At 77.1% G+C, this 15,738-nt stretch overlaps 15 non-coding genes across 15 annotated transcripts; all 15 read right to left on the bottom strand.

Moving 5' to 3' along the window:
* Positions 1-720: 720 nt before the first annotated feature.
* Positions 721-839, bottom strand: LOC149746211 (5S ribosomal RNA). The gene has a single exon (XR_016390502.1). It is a non-coding gene; the product is annotated as a 5S ribosomal RNA (ribosomal RNA).
* Positions 840-1,773: 934 nt separating this feature from the next.
* Positions 1,774-1,892, bottom strand: LOC149746210 (5S ribosomal RNA). Its single transcript, XR_016389302.1, has one exon. It is a non-coding gene; the product is annotated as a 5S ribosomal RNA (ribosomal RNA).
* Positions 1,893-2,826: 934 nt separating this feature from the next.
* On the bottom strand, positions 2,827-2,945 carry LOC149746209 (5S ribosomal RNA). The gene has a single exon (XR_016389301.1). It is a non-coding gene; the product is annotated as a 5S ribosomal RNA (ribosomal RNA).
* Positions 2,946-3,879: 934 nt separating this feature from the next.
* Positions 3,880-3,998, bottom strand: LOC149746208 (5S ribosomal RNA). The gene has a single exon (XR_016390501.1). It is a non-coding gene; the product is annotated as a 5S ribosomal RNA (ribosomal RNA).
* A 934-nt stretch (positions 3,999-4,932) lies between these two features.
* LOC149746207 (5S ribosomal RNA) lies at positions 4,933-5,051 on the bottom strand. Its single transcript, XR_016390500.1, has one exon. It is a non-coding gene; the product is annotated as a 5S ribosomal RNA (ribosomal RNA).
* A 934-nt stretch (positions 5,052-5,985) lies between these two features.
* On the bottom strand, positions 5,986-6,104 carry LOC149746206 (5S ribosomal RNA). The gene has a single exon (XR_016389300.1). It is a non-coding gene; the product is annotated as a 5S ribosomal RNA (ribosomal RNA).
* Positions 6,105-7,038: 934 nt separating this feature from the next.
* On the bottom strand, positions 7,039-7,157 carry LOC149746205 (5S ribosomal RNA). Its single transcript, XR_016390499.1, has one exon. It is a non-coding gene; the product is annotated as a 5S ribosomal RNA (ribosomal RNA).
* A 934-nt stretch (positions 7,158-8,091) lies between these two features.
* LOC149746204 (5S ribosomal RNA) lies at positions 8,092-8,210 on the bottom strand. The gene has a single exon (XR_016390498.1). It is a non-coding gene; the product is annotated as a 5S ribosomal RNA (ribosomal RNA).
* Positions 8,211-9,144: 934 nt separating this feature from the next.
* LOC149746203 (5S ribosomal RNA) lies at positions 9,145-9,263 on the bottom strand. The gene has a single exon (XR_016389299.1). It is a non-coding gene; the product is annotated as a 5S ribosomal RNA (ribosomal RNA).
* A 934-nt stretch (positions 9,264-10,197) lies between these two features.
* Positions 10,198-10,316, bottom strand: LOC149746202 (5S ribosomal RNA). The gene has a single exon (XR_016390497.1). It is a non-coding gene; the product is annotated as a 5S ribosomal RNA (ribosomal RNA).
* Positions 10,317-11,250: 934 nt separating this feature from the next.
* On the bottom strand, positions 11,251-11,369 carry LOC149746201 (5S ribosomal RNA). Its single transcript, XR_016389298.1, has one exon. It is a non-coding gene; the product is annotated as a 5S ribosomal RNA (ribosomal RNA).
* Positions 11,370-12,303: 934 nt separating this feature from the next.
* On the bottom strand, positions 12,304-12,422 carry LOC149746200 (5S ribosomal RNA). Its single transcript, XR_016390496.1, has one exon. It is a non-coding gene; the product is annotated as a 5S ribosomal RNA (ribosomal RNA).
* A 934-nt stretch (positions 12,423-13,356) lies between these two features.
* Positions 13,357-13,475, bottom strand: LOC149746199 (5S ribosomal RNA). Its single transcript, XR_016389297.1, has one exon. It is a non-coding gene; the product is annotated as a 5S ribosomal RNA (ribosomal RNA).
* Positions 13,476-14,409: 934 nt separating this feature from the next.
* LOC149746198 (5S ribosomal RNA) lies at positions 14,410-14,528 on the bottom strand. The gene has a single exon (XR_016390229.1). It is a non-coding gene; the product is annotated as a 5S ribosomal RNA (ribosomal RNA).
* Positions 14,529-15,462: 934 nt separating this feature from the next.
* Positions 15,463-15,581, bottom strand: LOC149746197 (5S ribosomal RNA). Its single transcript, XR_016390495.1, has one exon. It is a non-coding gene; the product is annotated as a 5S ribosomal RNA (ribosomal RNA).
* Between the last annotated feature and the right edge of the window lie 157 nt (positions 15,582-15,738).

Below are 15,738 nucleotides of genomic sequence, written 5' to 3'. Positions count from 1 at the left end.
TGGCGCCCCGCCCAAGATCCGGCCCGTCGCTCACAGGGACGTGGCCCCGGAGGCTTCAGGGCCCGGGGCCCGCGGTCCCTTGGGCATCGCCCCTGCCCGCCCACGCGGCGCTAGGCGCCGCCCAGCCGCAGCCCGGGACGACCCTCCTGCCCGACAGCAGCTGGCCCGAAGCCACTGGGAGCCACCATCGTGTCGCCACGGCCCCTCAGCCCCGGCGAGGCCACCCTTGCCCGCACACCACCCGCCGAGCTCAGGAGCCCGCCCCTGGCGGCCGGCAGGCCCGGGGAAGCGGCCCCTGCCCTCGATCCCGCTCCCGCACCCGGCAGCGGCGGCGACACGGCGGGGGGCGGGGCTTTTGCCGGAGGGAGCTGTGGATGGACACACCCACCGGCACACAGGTGGCGGCCCCGGGGCGGGGCGCCGGTGGGGGCGGCCAGGTGCATGTCGAGGGGCTCGCTGGCCGAAGGGACGGCAACCGGGCCCGCGGCGGAGCCTGGGTCCGGGCCAGGCACCCCGGGGTCGTCTGGGGTGCGGCTGCCTTCCAGGGCCGCCTTCTGGCCGCCTGGCGGGCCGGGCCGGCGGGGAGCGCCCCCTCCGGCGCGCGCGCCGTGGTGGGAGGGGCCTGAGGAGGCGGGGCCTGCAGCGGGGCCCCGGCGCGGGCGGAGCCGGCGGCCACCGCCCGCGGGCGAGTTAAAGGAGAAGGCGGAGCGGGAGGCAAAAAGCCTACAGCACCCGGTATTCCCAGGCGGTCTCCCATCCAAGTACTAACCAGGCCCGACCCTGCTTAGCTTCCGAGATCAGACGAGATCGGGCGCGTCCAGGGTGGTATGGCCGTAGACGGGGGCGGGGACGGCGGGCTGCCTCTTGAGGCCCACTTTCGCTGGCGCTTGCGCCTCACCGCCAGCCTGGCGGTCAGCCCGCCCCGGCAGGACCCCGTCGCCCGCCCAGGCAGGGGGAACGGAGGTCTCGGGTACCGGGCGGTGGCGGAGGCGGAGGGTTTGGCCACCCCCTCCCAGCCGAGGGCGGGCGTGACCCAGCGAACCCTTCGGCGCTTGGCGCCCCGCCCAAGATCCGGCCCGTCGCTCACAGGGACGTGGCCCCGGAGGCTTCAGGGCCCGGGGCCCGCGGTCCCTTGGGCATCGCCCCTGCCCGCCCACGCGGCGCTAGGCGCCGCCCAGCCGCAGCCCGGGCCGGCCCTCCTGCCCGACAGCAGCTGGCCCGAAGCCACTGGGAGCCACCCTCGTGTCGCCACGGCCCCTCAGCTCCGGCGAGGCCACCCTTGCCCGCACACCACCCGCCGAGCTCAGGAGCCCGCCCCTGGCGGCCGGCAGGCCCGGGGAAGCGGCCCCTGCCCTCGATCCCGCTCCCGCACCCGGCAGCGGCGGCGACACGGCGGGGGGCGGGGCTTTTGCCGGAGGGAGCTGTGGAGGGACACACCCACCGGCACACAGGTGGCGGCCCCGGGGCGGGGCGCCGGTCGGGGCGGCCAGGTGCAGGTCGAGGGGCTCGCTGGCCGAAGGGACGGCAACCGGGCCCGCGGCGGAGCCTGGGTCCGGGCCAGGCACCCCGGGGTCGTCTGGGGTGCGGCTGCCTTCCCGTGCCGCCTTCTGGCCGCCTGGCGGGCCGGGCCGGCGGGGAGCGCCCCCTCCGGCGCGCGCGCCGTGGTGGGAGGGGCCTGAGGAGGCGGGGCCTGCAGCGGGGCCCCGGCGCGGGCGGAGCCGGCGGCCACCGCCCGCGGGCGAGTTAAAGGAGAAGGCGGAGCGGGAGGCAAAAAGCCTACAGCACCCGGTATTCCCAGGCGGTCTCCCATCCAAGTACTAACCAGGCCCGACCCTGCTTAGCTTCCGAGATCAGACGAGATCGGGCGCGTTCAGGGTGGTATGGCCGTAGACGGGGGCGGGGACGGCGGGCTGCCTCTTGAGGCCCACTTTCGCTGGCGCTTGCGCCTCACCGCCAGCCTGGCGGTCAGCCCGCCCCGGCAGGACCCCGTCGCCCGCCCAGGCAGGGGGAACGGAGGTCTCGGGTACCGGGCGGTGGCGGAGGTGGAGGGTTTGGCCACCCCCTCCCAGCCGAGGGCGGGCGTGACCCAGCGAACCCTTCCGCGCTTGGCGCCTCGCCCAAGATCCGGCCCTTCGCTCACAGGGACGTGGCCCCGGAGGCTTCAGGGCCCGGGGCCCGCGGTCCCTTGGGCATCGCCCCTGCCCGCCCACGCGGCGCTAGGCGCCGCCCAGCCGCAGCCCGGGCCGGCCCTCCTGCCCGACAGCAGCTGGCCCGAAGCCACTGGGAGCCACCATCGTGTCGCCACGGCCCCTCAGCCCCGGCGAGGCCACCCTTGCCCGCACACCACCCGCCGGGCTCAGTAGCCCGCCCCTGGCGGCCGGCAGGCCCGGGGAAGCGGCCCCTGCCCTCGATCCCGCTACCGCACCCGGCCGCGGCGGTGACACGGCTGGGGGCGGGGCTTTTGCCGGAGGGAGCTGTGGAGGGACACACCCACCGGCACACAGGTGGCGGCCCCGGGGCGGGGCGCCGGTGGGGGCGGCCAGGTGCAGGTCGAGGGGCTCGCTGGCCGAAGGGACGGCAACCGGGCCCGCGGCGGAGCCTGGGTCCGGGCCAGGCACCCCGGGGTCGTCTGGGGTGCGGCTGCCTTCCAGGGCCGCCTTCTGGCCGCCTGGCGGGCCGGGCCGGCGGGGAGCGCCCCCTCCGGCGCGCGCGCCGTGGTGGGAGGGGCCTGAGGAGGCGGGGCCTGCAGCGGGGCCCCGGCGCGGGCGGAGCCGGCGGCCACCGCCCGCGGGCGAGTTAAAGGAGAAGGCGGAGCGGGAGGCAAAAAGCCTACAGCACCCGGTATTCCCAGGCGGTCTCCCATCCAAGTACTAACCAGGCCCGACCCTGCTTAGCTTCCGAGATCAGACGAGATCGGGCGCGTTCAGGGTGGTATGGCCGTAGACGGGGGCGGGGACGCCGGGCTGCCTCTTGAGGCCCACTTTCGCTGGCGCTTGCGCCTCACCGCCAGCCTGGCGGTCAGCCCGCCCCGGCAGGACCCCGTCGCCCGCCCAGGCAGGGGGAACGGAGGTCTCGGGTACCGGGCGGTGGCGGAGGTGGAGGGTTTGGCCACCCCCTCCCAGCCGAGGGCGGGCGTGACCCAGCGAACCCTTCCGCGCTTGGCGCCTCGCCCAAGATCCGGCCCTTCGCTCACAGGGACGTGGCCCCGGAGGCTTCAGGGCCCGGGGCCCGCGGTCCCTTGGGCATCGCCCCTGCCCGCCCACGTGGCGCTAGGCGCCGCCCAGCCGCAGCCCGGGCCGGCCCTCCTGCCCGACAGCAGCTGGCCCGAAGCCACTGGGAGCCACCATCGTGTCGCCACGGCCCCTCAGCCCCGGCGAGGCCACCCTTGCCCGCACACCACCCGCCGGGCTCAGTAGCCCGCCCCTGGCGGCCGGCAGGCCCGGGGAAGCGGCCCCTGCCCTCGATCCCGCTCCCGCACCCGGCCGCGGCGGTGACTCGGCTGGGGGCGGGGCTTTTGCCGGAGGGAGCTGTGGAGGGACACACCCACCGGCACACAGGTGGCGGCCCCAGGGCGGGGCGCCGGTGGGGGCGGCCAGGTGCAGGTCGAGGGGCTCGCTGGCCGAAGGGACGGCAACCGGGCCCGCGGCGGAGCCTGGGTCCGGGCCAGGCACCCCGGGGTCGTCTGGGGTGCGGCTGCCTTCCAGGGCCGCCTTCTGGCCGCCTGGCGGGCCGGGCCGGCGGGGAGCGCCCCCTCCGGCGCGCGCGCCGTGGTGGGAGGGGCCTGAGGAGGCGGGGCCTGCAGCGGGGCCCCGGCGCGGGCGGAGCCGGCGGCCACCGCCCGCGGGCGAGTTAAAGGAGAAGGCGGAGCGGGAGGCAAAAAGCCTACAGCACCCGGTATTCCCAGGCGGTCTCCCATCCAAGTACTAACCAGGCCCGACCCTGCTTAGCTTCCGAGATCAGACGAGATCGGGCGCGTCCAGGGTGGTATGGCCGTAGACGGGGGCGGGGACGGCGGGCTGCCTCTTGAGGCCCACTTTCGCTGGCGCTTGCGCCTCACCGCCAGCCTGGCGGTCAGCCCGCCCCGGCAGGACCCCGTCGCCCGCCCAGGCAGGGGGAACGGAGGTCTCGGGTACCGGGCGGTGGCGGAGGCGGAGGGTTTGGCCACCCCCTCCCAGCCGAGGGCGGGCGTGACCCAGCGAACCCTTCGGCGCTTGGCGCCCCGCCCAAGATCCGGCCCGTCGCTCACAGGGACGTGGCCCCGGAGGCTTCAGGGCCCGGGGCCCGCGGTCCCTTGGGCATCGCCCCTGCCCGCCCACGCGGCGCTAGGCGCCGCCCAGCCGCAGCCCGGGCCGGCCCTCCTGCCCGACAGCAGCTGGCCCGAAGCCACTGGGAGCCACCATCGTGTCGCCACGGCCCCTCAGCCCCGGCGAGGCCACCCTTGCCCGCACACCACCCGCCGAGCTCAGGAGCCCGCCCCTGGCGGCCGGCAGGCCCGGGGAAGCGGCCCCTGCCCTCGATCCCGCTCCCGCACCCGGCAGCGGCGGCGACACGGCGGGGGGCGGGGCTTTTGCCGGAGGGAGCTGTGGAGGGACACACCCACCGGCACACAGGTGGCGGCCCCGGGGCGGGGCGCCGGTGGGGGCGGCCAGGTGCAGGTCGAGGGGCTCGCTGGCCGAAGGGACGGCAACCGGGCCCGCGGCGGAGCCTGGGTCCGGGCCAGGCACCCCGGGGTCGTCTGGGGTGCGGCTGCCTTCCAGGGCCGCCTTCTGGCCGCCTGGCGGGCCGGGCCGGCGGGGAGCGCCCCCTCCGGCGCGCGCGCCGTGGTGGGAGGGGCCTGAGGAGGCGGGGCCTGCAGCGGGGCCCCGGCGCGGGCGGAGCCGGCGGCCACCGCCCGCGGGCGAGTTAAAGGAGAAGGCGGAGCGGGAGGCAAAAAGCCTACAGCACCCGGTATTCCCAGGCGGTCTCCCATCCAAGTACTAACCAGGCCCGACCCTGCTTAGCTTCCGAGATCAGACGAGATCGGGCGCGTCCAGGGTGGTATGGCCGTAGACGGGGGCGGGGACGGCGGGCTGCCTCTTGAGGCCCACTTTCGCTGGCGCTTGCGCCTCACCGCCAGCCTGGCGGTCAGCCCGCCCCGGCAGGACCCCGTCGCCCGCCCAGGCAGGGGGAACGGAGGTCTCGGGTACCGGGCGGTGGCGGAGGCGGAGGGTTTGGCCACCCCCTCCCAGCCGAGGGCGGGCGTGACCCAGCGAACCCTTCGGCGCTTGGCGCCCCGCCCAAGATCCGGCCCGTCGCTCACAGGGACGTGGCCCCGGAGGCTTCAGGGCCCGGGGCCCGCGGTCCCTTGGGCATCGCCCCTGCCCGCCCACGCGGCGCTAGGCGCCGCCCAGCCGCAGCCCGGGCCGGCCCTCCTGCCCGACAGCAGCTGGCCCGAAGCCACTGGGAGCCACCATCGTGTCGCCACGGCCCCTCAGCTCCGGCGAGGCCACCCTTGCCCGCACACCACCCGCCGAGCTCAGGAGCCCGCCCCTGGCGGCCGGCAGGCCCGGGGAAGCGGCCCCTGCCCTCGATCCCGCTCCCGCACCCGGCAGCGGCGGCGACACGGCGGGGGGCGGGGCTTTTGCCGGAGGGAGCTGTGGAGGGACACACCCACCGGCACACAGGTGGCGGCCCCGGGGCGGGGCGCCGGTGGGGGCGGCCAGGTGCAGGTCGAGGGGCTCGCTGGCCGAAGGGACGGCAACCGGGCCCGCGGCGGAGCCTGGGTCCGGGCCAGGCACCCCGGGGTCGTCTGGGGTGCGGCTGCCTTCCCGTGCCGCCTTCTGGCCGCCTGGCGGGCCGGGCCGGCGGGGAGCGCCCCCTCCGGCGCGCGCGCCGTGGTGGGAGGGGCCTGAGGAGGCGGGGCCTGCAGCGGGGCCCCGGCGCGGGCGGAGCCGGCGGCCACCGCCCGCGGGCGAGTTAAAGGAGAAGGCGGAGCGGGAGGCAAAAAGCCTACAGCACCCGGTATTCCCAGGCGGTCTCCCATCCAAGTACTAACCAGGCCCGACCCTGCTTAGCTTCCGAGATCAGACGAGATCGGGCGCGTTCAGGGTGGTATGGCCGTAGACGGGGGCGGGGACGGCGGGCTGCCTCTTGAGGCCCACTTTCGCTGGCGCTTGCGCCTCACCGCCAGCCTGGCGGTCAGCCCGCCCCGGCAGGACCCCGTCGCCCGCCCAGGCAGGGGGAACGGAGGTCTCGGGTACCGGGCGGTGGCGGAGGTGGAGGGTTTGGCCACCCCCTCCCAGCCGAGGGCGGGCGTGACCCAGCGAACCCTTCCGCGCTTGGCGCCTCGCCCAAGATCCGGCCCTTCGCTCACAGGGACGTGGCCCCGGAGGCTTCAGGGCCCGGGGCCCGCGGTCCCTTGGGCATCGCCCCTGCCCGCCCACGCGGCGCTAGGCGCCGCCCAGCCGCAGCCCGGGCCGGCCCTCCTGCCCGACAGCAGCTGGCCCGAAGCCACTGGGAGCCACCATCGTGTCGCCACGGCCCCTCAGCCCCGGCGAGGCCACCCTTGCCCGCACACCACCCGCCGGGCTCAGTAGCCCGCCCCTGGCGGCCGGCAGGCCCGGGGAAGCGGCCCCTGCCCTCGATCCCGCTCCCGCACCCGGCCGCGGCGGTGACACGGCTGGGGGCGGGGCTTTTGCCGGAGGGAGCTGTGGAGGGACACACCCACCGGCACACAGGTGGCGGCCCCGGGGCGGGGCGCCGGTGGGGGCGGCCAGGTGCAGGTCGAGGGGCTCGCTGGCCGAAGGGACGGCAACCGGGCCCGCGGCGGAGCCTGGGTCCGGGCCAGGCACCCCGGGGTCGTCTGGGGTGCGGCTGCCTTCCAGGGCCGCCTTCTGGCCGCCTGGCGGGCCGGGCCGGCGGGGAGCGCCCCCTCCGGCGCGCGCGCCGTGGTGGGAGGGGCCTGAGGAGGCGGGGCCTGCAGCGGGGCCCCGGCGCGGGCGGAGCCGGCGGCCACCGCCCGCGGGCGAGTTAAAGGAGAAGGCGGAGCGGGAGGCAAAAAGCCTACAGCACCCGGTATTCCCAGGCGGTCTCCCATCCAAGTACTAACCAGGCCCGACCCTGCTTAGCTTCCGAGATCAGACGAGATCGGGCGCGTCCAGGGTGGTATGGCCGTAGACGGGGGCGGGGACGGCGGGCTGCCTCTTGAGGCCCACTTTCGCTGGCGCTTGCGCCTCACCGCCAGCCTGGCGGTCAGCCCGCCCCGGCAGGACCCCGTCGCCCGCCCAGGCAGGGGGAACGGAGGTCTCGGGTACCGGGCGGTGGCGGAGGCGGAGGGTTTGGCCACCCCCTCCCAGCCGAGGGCGGGCGTGACCCAGCGAACCCTTCGGCGCTTGGCGCCCCGCCCAAGATCCGGCCCGTCGCTCACAGGGACGTGGCCCCGGAGGCTTCAGGGCCCGGGGCCCGCGGTCCCTTGGGCATCGCCCCTGCCCGCCCACGCGGCGCTAGGCGCCGCCCAGCCGCAGCCCGGGCCGGCCCTCCTGCCCGATAGCAGCTGGCCCGAAGCCACTGGGAGCCACCATCGTGTCGCCACGGCCCCTCAGCTCCGGCGAGGCCACCCTTGCCCGCACACCACCCGCCGAGCTCAGGAGCCCGCCCCTGGCGGCCGGCAGGCCCGGGGAAGCGGCCCCTGCCCTCGATCCCGCTCCCGCACCCGGCAGCGGCGGCGACACGGCGGGGGGCGGGGCTTTTGCCGGAGGGAGCTGTGGAGGGACACACCCACCGGCACACAGGTGGCGGCCCCGGGGCGGGGCGCCGGTGGGGGCGGCCAGGTGCAGGTCGAGGGGCTCGCTGGCCGAAGGGACGGCAACCGGGCCCGCGGCGGAGCCTGGGTCCGGGCCAGGCACCCCGGGGTCGTCTGGGGTGCGGCTGCCTTCCAGGGCCGCCTTCTGGCCGCCTGGCGGGCCGGGCCGGCGGGGAGCGCCCCCTCCGGCGCGCGCGCCGTGGTGGGAGGGGCCTGAGGAGGCGGGGCCTGCAGCGGGGCCCCGGCGCGGGCGGAGCCGGCGGCCACCGCCCGCGGGCGAGTTAAAGGAGAAGGCGGAGCGGGAGGCAAAAAGCCTACAGCACCCGGTATTCCCAGGCGGTCTCCCATCCAAGTACTAACCAGGCCCGACCCTGCTTAGCTTCCGAGATCAGACGAGATCGGGCGCGTCCAGGGTGGTATGGCCGTAGACGGGGGCGGGGACGGCGGGCTGCCTCTTGAGGCCCACTTTCGCTGGCGCTTGCGCCTCACCGCCAGCCTGGCGGTCAGCCCGCCCCGGCAGGACCCCGTCGCCCGCCCAGGCAGGGGGAACGGAGGTCTCGGGTACCGGGCGGTGGCGGAGGCGGAGGGTTTGGCCACCCCCTCCCAGCCGAGGGCGGGCGTGACCCAGCGAACCCTTCGGCGCTTGGCGCCCCGCCCAAGATCCGGCCCGTCGCTCACAGGGACGTGGCCCCGGAGGCTTCAGGGCCCGGGGCCCGCGGTCCCTTGGGCATCGCCCCTGCCCGCCCACGCGGCGCTAGGCGCCGCCCAGCCGCAGCCCGGGCCGGCCCTCCTGCCCGACAGCAGCTGGCCCGAAGCCACTGGGAGCCACCATCGTGTCGCCACGGCCCCTCAGCTCCGGCGAGGCCACCCTTTCCCGCACACCACCCGCCGAGCTCAGGAGCCCGCCCCTGGCGGCCGGCAGGCCCGGGGAAGCGGCCCCTGCCCTCGATCCCGCTCCCGCACCCGGCAGCGGCGGCGACACGGCGGGGGGCGGGGCTTTTGCCGGAGGGAGCTGTGGAGGGACACACCCACCGGCACACAGGTGGCGGCCCCGGGGCGGGGCGCCGGTGGGGGCGGCCAGGTGCAGGTCGAGGGGCTCGCTGGCCGAAGGGACGGCAACCGGGCCCGCGGCGGAGCCTGGGTCCGGGCCAGGCACCCCGGGGTCGTCTGGGGTGCGGCTGCCTTCCCGTGCCGCCTTCTGGCCGCCTGGCGGGCCGGGCCGGCGGGGAGCGCCCCCTCCGGCGCGCGCGCCGTGGTGGGAGGGGCCTGAGGAGGCGGGGCCTGCAGCGGGGCCCCGGCGCGGGCGGAGCCGGCGGCCACCGCCCGCGGGCGAGTTAAAGGAGAAGGCGGAGCGGGAGGCAAAAAGCCTACAGCACCCGGTATTCCCAGGCGGTCTCCCATCCAAGTACTAACCAGGCCCGACCCTGCTTAGCTTCCGAGATCAGACGAGATCGGGCGCGTTCAGGGTGGTATGGCCGTAGACGGGGGCGGGGACGGCGGGCTGCCTCTTGAGGCCCACTTTCGCTGGCGCTTGCGCCTCACCGCCAGCCTGGCGGTCAGCCCGCCCCGGCAGGACCCCGTCGCCCGCCCAGGCAGGGGGAACGGAGGTCTCGGGTACCGGGCGGTGGCGGAGGTGGAGGGTTTGGCCACCCCCTCCCAGCCGAGGGCGGGCGTGACCCAGCGAACCCTTCCGCGCTTGGCGCCTCGCCCAAGATCCGGCCCTTCGCTCACAGGGACGTGGCCCCGGAGGCTTCAGGGCCCGGGGCCCGCGGTCCCTTGGGCATCGCCCCTGCCCGCCCACGCGGCGCTAGGCGCCGCCCAGCCGCAGCCCGGGCCGGCCCTCCTGCCCGACAGCAGCTGGCCCGAAGCCACTGGGAGCCACCATCGTGTCGCCACGGCCCCTCAGCCCCGGCGAGGCCACCCTTGCCCGCACACCACCCGCCGGGCTCAGTAGCCCGCCCCTGGCGGCCGGCAGGCCCGGGGAAGCGGCCCCTGCCCTCGATCCCGCTCCCGCACCCGGCCGCGGCGGTGACACGGCTGGGGGCGGGGCTTTTGCCGGAGGGAGCTGTGGAGGGACACACCCACCGGCACACAGGTGGCGGCCCCGGGGCGGGGCGCCGGTGGGGGCGGCCAGGTGCAGGTCGAGGGGCTCGCTGGCCGAAGGGACGGCAACCGGGCCCGCGGCGGAGCCTGGGTCCGGGCCAGGCACCCCGGGGTCGTCTGGGGTGCGGCTGCCTTCCAGGGCCGCCTTCTGGCCGCCTGGCGGGCCGGGCCGGCGGGGAGCGCCCCCTCCGGCGCGCGCGCCGTGGTGGGAGGGGCCTGAGGAGGCGGGGCCTGCAGCGGGGCCCCGGCGCGGGCGGAGCCGGCGGCCACCGCCCGCGGGCGAGTTAAAGGAGAAGGCGGAGCGGGAGGCAAAAAGCCTACAGCACCCGGTATTCCCAGGCGGTCTCCCATCCAAGTACTAACCAGGCCCGACCCTGCTTAGCTTCCGAGATCAGACGAGATCGGGCGCGTCCAGGGTGGTATGGCCGTAGACGGGGGCGGGGACGGCGGGCTGCCTCTTGAGGCCCACTTTCGCTGGCGCTTGCGCCTCACCGCCAGCCTGGCGGTCAGCCCGCCCCGGCAGGACCCCGTCGCCCGCCCAGGCAGGGGGAACGGAGGTCTCGGGTACCGGGCGGTGGCGGAGGCGGAGGGTTTGGCCACCCCCTCCCAGCCGAGGGCGGGCGTGACCCAGCGAACCCTTCGGCGCTTGGCGCCCCGCCCAAGATCCGGCCCGTCGCTCACAGGGACGTGGCCCCGGAGGCTTCAGGGCCCGGGGCCCGCGGTCCCTTGGGCATCGCCCCTGCCCGCCCACGCGGCGCTAGGCGCCGCCCAGCCGCAGCCCGGGCCGGCCCTCCTGCCCGACAGCAGCTGGCCCGAAGCCACTGGGAGCCACCATCGTGTCGCCACGGCCCCTCAGCCCCGGCGAGGCCACCCTTGCCCGCACACCACCCGCCGAGCTCAGGAGCCCGCCCCTGGCGGCCGGCAGGCCCGGGGAAGCGGCCCCTGCCCTCGATCCCGCTCCCGCACCCGGCCGCGGCGGCGACACGGCGGGGGGCGGGGCTTTTGCCGGAGGGAGCTGTGGAGGGACACACCCACCGGCACACAGGTGGCGGCCCCGGGGCGGGGCGCCGGTGGGGGCGGCCAGGTGCAGGTCGAGGGGCTCGCTGGCCGAAGGGACGGCAACCGGGCCCGCGGCGGAGCCTGGGTCCGGGCCAGGCACCCCGGGGTCGTCTGGGGTGCGGCTTCCTTCCAGGGCCGCCTTCTGGCCGCCTGGCGGGCCGGGCCGGCGGGGAGCGCCCCCTCCGGCGCGGGCGCCGTGGTGGGAGGGGCCTGAGGAGGCGGGGCCTGCAGCGGGGCCCCGGCGCGGGCGGAGCCGGCGGCCACCGCCCGCGGGCGAGTTAAAGGAGAAGGCGGAGCGGGAGGCAAAAAGCCTACAGCACCCGGTATTCCCAGGCGGTCTCCCATCCAAGTACTAACCAGGCCCGACCCTGCTTAGCTTCCGAGATCAGACGAGATCGGGCGCGTTCAGGGTGGTATGGCCGTAGACGGGGGCGGGGACGCCGGGCTGCCTCTTGAGGCCCACTTTCGCTGGCGCTTGCGCCTCACCGCCAGCCTGGCGGTCAGCCCGCCCCGGCAGGACCCCGTCGCCCGCCCAGGCAGGGGGAACGGAGGTCTCGGGTACCGGGCGGTGGCGGAGGTGGAGGGTTTGGCCACCCCCTCCCAGCCGAGGGCGGGCGTGACCCAGCGAACCCTTCCGCGCTTGGCGCCTCGCCCAAGATCCGGCCCTTCGCTCACAGGGACGTGGCCCCGGAGGCTTCAGGGCCCGGGGCCCGCGGTCCCTTGGGCATCGCCCCTGCCCGCCCACGTGGCGCTAGGCGCCGCCCAGCCGCAGCCCGGGCCGGCCCTCCTGCCCGACAGCAGCTGGCCCGAAGCCACTGGGAGCCACCATCGTGTCGCCACGGCCCCTCAGCCCCGGCGAGGCCACCCTTGCCCGCACACCACCCGCCGGGCTCAGTAGCCCGCCCCTGGCGGCCGGCAGGCCCGGGGAAGCGGCCCCTGCCCTCGATCCCGCTCCCGCACCCGGCCGCGGCGGTGACTCGGCTGGGGGCGGGGCTTTTGCCGGAGGGAGCTGTGGAGGGACACACCCACCGGCACACAGGTGGCGGCCCCAGGGCGGGGCGCCGGTGGGGGCGGCCAGGTGCAGGTCGAGGGGCTCGCTGGCCGAAGGGACGGCAACCGGGCCCGCGGCGGAGCCTGGGTCCGGGCCAGGCACCCCGGGGTCGTCTGGGGTGCGGCTGCCTTCCAGGGCCGCCTTCTGGCCGCCTGGCGGGCCGGGCCGGCGGGGAGCGCCCCCTCCGGCGCGCGCGCCGTGGTGGGAGGGGCCTGAGGAGGCGGGGCCTGCAGCGGGGCCCCGGCGCGGGCGGAGCCGGCGGCCACCGCCCGCGGGCGAGTTAAAGGAGAAGGCGGAGCGGGAGGCAAAAAGCCTACAGCACCCGGTATTCCCAGGCGGTCTCCCATCCAAGTACTAACCAGGCCCGACCCTGCTTAGCTTCCGAGATCAGACGAGATCGGGCGCGTCCAGGGTGGTATGGCCGTAGACGGGGGCGGGGACGGCGGGCTGCCTCTTGAGGCCCACTTTCGCTGGCGCTTGCGCCTCACCGCCAGCCTGGCGGTCAGCCCGCCCCGGCAGGACCCCGTCGCCCGCCCAGGCAGGGGGAACGGAGGTCTCGGGTACCGGGCGGTGGCGGAGGCGGAGGGTTTGGCCACCCCCTCCCAGCCGAGGGCGGGCGTGACCCAGCGAACCCTTCGGCGCTTGGCGCCCCGCCCAAGATCCGGCCCGTCGCTCACAGGGACGTGGCCCCGGAGGCTTCAGGGCCCGGGGCCCGCGGTCCCTTGGGCATCGCCCCTGCCCGCCCACGCGGCGCTAGGCGCCGCCCAGCCGCAGCCCGGGCCGGCCCTCCTGCCCGACAGCAGCTGGCCCGAAGCCACTGGGAGCCACCATCGTGTCGCCACGGCCCCTCAGCTCCGGCGAGGCCACCCTTGCCCGCACACCACCCGCCGAGCTCAGGAGCCCGCCCCTGGCGGCCGGCAGGCCCGGGGAAGCGGCCCCTGCCCTCGATCCCGCTCCCGCACCCGGCAGCGGCGGCGACACGGCGGGGGGCGGGGCTTTTGCCGGAGGGAGCTGTGGAGGGACACACCCACCGGCACACAGGTGGCGGCCCCGGGGCGGGGCGCCGGTGGGGGCGGCCAGGTGCAGGTCGAGGGGCTCGCTGGCCGAAGGGACGGCAACCGGGCCCGCGGCGGAGCCTGGGTCCGGGCCAGGCACCCCGGGGTCGTCTGGGGTGCGGCTGCCTTCCCGTGCCGCCTTCTGGCCGCCTGGCGGGCCGGGCCGGCGGGGAGCGCCCCCTCCGGCGCGCGCGCCGTGGTGGGAGGGGCCTGAGGAGGCGGGGCCTGCAGCGGGGCCCCGGCGCGGGCGGAGCCGGCGGCCACCGCCCGCGGGCGAGTTAAAGGAGAAGGCGGAGCGGGAGGCAAAAAGCCTACAGCACCCGGTATTCCCAGGCGGTCTCCCATCCAAGTACTAACCAGGCCCGACCCTGCTTAGCTTCCGAGATCAGACGAGATCGGGCGCGTTCAGGGTGGTATGGCCGTAGACGGGGGCGGGGACGGCGGGCTGCCTCTTGAGGCCCACTTTCGCTGGCGCTTGCGCCTCACCGCCAGCCTGGCGGTCAGCCCGCCCCGGCAGGACCCCGTCGCCCGCCCAGGCAGGGGGAACGGAGGTCTCGGGTACCGGGCGGTGGCGGAGGTGGAGGGTTTGGCCACCCCCTCCCAGCCGAGGGCGGGCGTGACCCAGCGAACCCTTCCGCGCTTGGCGCCTCGCCCAAGATCCGGCCCTTCGCTCACAGGGACGTGGCCCCGGAGGCTTCAGGGCCCGGGGCCCGCGGTCCCTTGGGCATCGCCCCTGCCCGCCCACGCGGCGCTAGGCGCCGCCCAGCCGCAGCCCGGGCCGGCCCTCCTGCCCGACAGCAGCTGGCCCGAAGCCACTGGGAGCCACCATCGTGTCGCCACGGCCCCTCAGCCCCGGCGAGGCCACCCTTGCCCGCACACCACCCGCCGGGCTCAGTAGCCCGCCCCTGGCGGCCGGCAGGCCCGGGGAAGCGGCCCCTGCCCTCGATCCCGCTCCCGCACCCGGCCGCGGCGGTGACACGGCTGGGGGCGGGGCTTTTGCCGGAGGGAGCTGTGGAGGGACACACCCACCGGCACACAGGTGGCGGCCCCGGGGCGGGGCGCCGGTGGGGGCGGCCAGGTGCAGGTCGAGGGGCTCGCTGGCCGAAGGGACGGCAACCGGGCCCGCGGCGGAGCCTGGGTCCGGGCCAGGCACCCCGGGGTCGTCTGGGGTGCGGCTGCCTTCCAGGGCCGCCTTCTGGCCGCCTGGCGGGCCGGGCCGGCGGGGAGCGCCCCCTCCGGCGCGCGCGCCGTGGTGGGAGGGGCCTGAGGAGGCGGGGCCTGCAGCGGGGCCCCGGCGCGGGCGGAGCCGGCGGCCACCGCCCGCGGGCGAGTTAAAGGAGAAGGCGGAGCGGGAGGCAAAAAGCCTACAGCACCCGGTATTCCCAGGCGTTCTCCCATCCAAGTACTAACCAGGCCCGACCCTGCTTAGCTTCCGAGATCAGACGAGATCGGGCGCGTCCAGGGTGGTATGGCCGTAGACGGGGGCGGGGACGGCGGGCTGCCTCTTGAGGCCCACTTTCGCTGGCGCTTGCGCCTCACCGCCAGCCTGGCGGTCAGCCCGCCCCGGCAGGACCCCGTCGCCCGCCCAGGCAGGGGGAACGGAGGTCTCGGGTACCGGGCGGTGGCGGAGGCGGAGGGTTTGGCCACCCCCTCCCAGCCGAGGGCGGGCGTGACCCAGCGAACCCTTCGGCGCTTGGCGCCCCGCCCAAGATCCGGCCCGTCGCTCACAGGGACGTGGCCCCGGAGGCTTCAGGGCCCGGGGCCCGCGGTCCCTTGGGCATCGCCCCTGCCCGCCCACGCGGCGCTAGGCGCCGCCCAGCCGCAGCCCGGGCCGGCCCTCCTGCCCGACAGCAGCTGGCCCGAAGCCACTGGGAGCCACCATCGTGTCGCCACGGCCCCTCAGCTCCGGCGAGGCCACCCTTGCCCGCACACCACCCGCCGAGCTCAGGAGCCCGCCCCTGGCGGCCGGCAGGCCCGGGGAAGCGGCCCCTGCCCTCGATCCCGCTCCCGCACCCGGCAGCGGCGGCGACACGGCGGGGGGCGGGGCTTTTGCCGGAGGGAGCTGTGGAGGGACACACCCACCGGCACACAGGTGGCGGCCCCGGGGCGGGGCGCCGGTGGGGGCGGCCAGGTGCAGGTCGAGGGGCTCGCTGGCCGAAGGGACGGCAACCGGGCCCGCGGCGGAGCCTGGGTCCGGGCCAGGCACCCCGGGGTCGTCTGGGGTGCGGCTGCCTTCCAGGGCCGCCTTCTGGCCGCCTGGCGGGCCGGGCCGGCGGGGAGCGCCCCCTCCGGCGCGCGCGCCGTGGTGGGAGGGGCCTGAGGAGGCGGGGCCTGCAGCGGGGCCCCGGCGCGGGCGGAGCCGGCGGCCACCGCCCGCGGGCGAGTTAAAGGAGAAGGCGGAGCGGGAGGCAAAAAGCCTACAGCACCCGGTATTCCCAGGCGGTCTCCCATCCAAGTACTAACCAGGCCCGACCCTGCTTAGCTTCCGAGATCAGACGAGATCGGGCGCGTCCAGGGTGGTATGGCCGTAGACGGGGGCGGGGACGGCGGGCTGCCTCTTGAGGCCCACTTTCGCTGGCGCTTGCGCCTCACCGCCAGCCTGGCGGTCAGCCCGCCCCGGCAGGACCCCGTCGCCCGCCCAGGCAGGGGGAACGGAGGTCTCGGGTACCGGGCGGTGGCGGAGGCGGAGG

This window comes from Delphinapterus leucas, chromosome 19 (assembly GCF_059928025.1).
Source record: "Delphinapterus leucas isolate spDelLeu-1000000601 "Yukka" chromosome 19, BTC_Dleu_Yukka2, whole genome shotgun sequence".
Taxonomy (NCBI): Eukaryota; Metazoa; Chordata; class Mammalia; order Artiodactyla; family Monodontidae; genus Delphinapterus; species Delphinapterus leucas.
Note: the sequence above shows the minus strand (reverse complement) of the source record. Positions and strands in the feature narration are given on the sequence as shown.